Source organism: Hyla sarda, unplaced genomic scaffold (genome assembly GCF_029499605.1).
Source record: "Hyla sarda isolate aHylSar1 unplaced genomic scaffold, aHylSar1.hap1 scaffold_26, whole genome shotgun sequence".
In the NCBI taxonomy this organism is placed as follows: Eukaryota; Metazoa; Chordata; class Amphibia; order Anura; family Hylidae; genus Hyla; species Hyla sarda.
Genome location: NW_026609289.1, coordinates 566,179 through 567,971, shown reverse-complemented (window position 1 = coordinate 567,971; position 1,793 = coordinate 566,179).

Below are 1,793 nucleotides of genomic sequence, written 5' to 3'. Positions count from 1 at the left end.
GAAAAGAGAGCAAACGAGCGAACCAGATATGAGAGCAAGCTAGCAAGCCAGATATGAGAGCGAGCCAAATAAGAGAGCGAGCCAGACAAGAGAGCAAGCGAGCGAGCCAAATATGAGAGCAAGCGAGCCAGCTAGATGTGAGAGCGAGCGAGCCAGATATATGAGCGAGCCAGATAAGAGAGCGAGCCAGACAAGAGAGCAAGCGAGCGAGCCAGATATGAGAGCAAGCGAGCGAGCCAGATATGAGAGCGAGCGAGCCAGATAAGAGAGCAAGCCAGACAAGAGAGCAAGCGTGCAAGCCAGATATGCTAGCGAGCAAGCCTGATAAGAGAGCGAGCCAGACAAGAGAGCAAGCGAGCGAGCCAGATATGAGAGCAAGCGAACCAGCCAGATATGAGAGCGAGCAAGCCAGATAAGAGAGCGAGCAAGACAAGAGAGAAAGCGAGCTAGCCAAATATGAGAGCAAGCGAGTGAGCCAGATATGAGAGCGAGCGAGCCAGATATGCGAGCGAGCCAGATAAGAGAGCGAGCCAGACAAGAGAGCAAGCGAGCGAGCCAGATATGAGAAAAAGCGAGCGAGCCAGATATGAGAGCAAGCGAGCGAGCCAGATATGAGAGCAAGCGAGCAAGCCAGATATGAGAGCAAGCGAGGGAGCCAGATTTGAGAGCGAGCGAGCCAGATATGCGAGCGAGCCAGATAAGAGAGTGAGCCAGACAAGAGAGCAAGCGAGCGAGCCAGATGTGAGAGCAAGCTAGCCAGATATGCGAGCGAGCCAGATAAGAGAGCGAGCCAGACAAGAGAGCAAGCGAGCGAGCCAGATATGAGAGTAAGCGAGCGAGCCAGATATGAGAGCAAGCGAGCAAGCCAGATATGAGAGCGAGCGAGCCAGACATGAGAGCGAGCGAGCCAGATATGCGAGCGAGCCAGATAAGAGAGCGAGCCAGACAAGAGAGCAAGCGAGCGAGCCAGATGTGAGAGCAAGCTAGCCAGATATGCGAGCGAGCCATAGAAGAGAGCGAGACAGACAAGAGAGCAAGCAAGTGAGCCAGATATGAGAGCGAGCTAGCAAGGCAGATATAAGAGCGAGCCAGATAAGAGAGCGAGCCAGACAAGAGAGCAAGCGAGCCAGATATGAGAGCAAGCGAGCCAGCCAGATGTGAGAGCGAGCGAGCCAGATATGCGAGCGAGCCAGATAAGAGAGCGAGCCAGACAAGAGAGCAAGCGAGCGAGCCAGATATGAGAGCAAGCGAGCGAGCCGGATATGAGAGCAAGCGAGCAAGCCAGATATGAGAGCAAGCGAGCGAGCCAGATTTGAGAGCGAGCGAGCCAGATATGCGAGCGAGCCATAAAAGAGAGCGAGACAGACAAGAGAGCAAGCGAGCGAGCCAGATATGAGAGCAAGCGAGCCAGCCAGAAATGAGAGCAAGCGAGCCAGCCAGATGTGAGAGCGAGCGAGCCAGATATGCGAGCAAGCCAGATAAGAGAGCGAGCCAGACAAGAGAGCAAGCGAGAAAGCCAGATATGAGAGCGAGCGAGCCAGATATGAGAGCAAGCGAGCGAGCCAGATGTGAGAGCGAGCGAGCCAGATAAGAGAGCAAGCCAGACAAGAGAGCAAGCGTGCGAGCCAGATATGCTAGCGAGCTAGCCAGATAAGAGAGCGAGCCAGACAAGAGAGCAAGCGAGCGAGCCAGATATGAGAGCAAGCGAGCCAGCCAGATATGAGAGCGAGCGAGCCAGATAAGAGAGCGAGCAAGACAAGAGAGCAAGCGAGCTAGCCAGATATGAGAGCAAG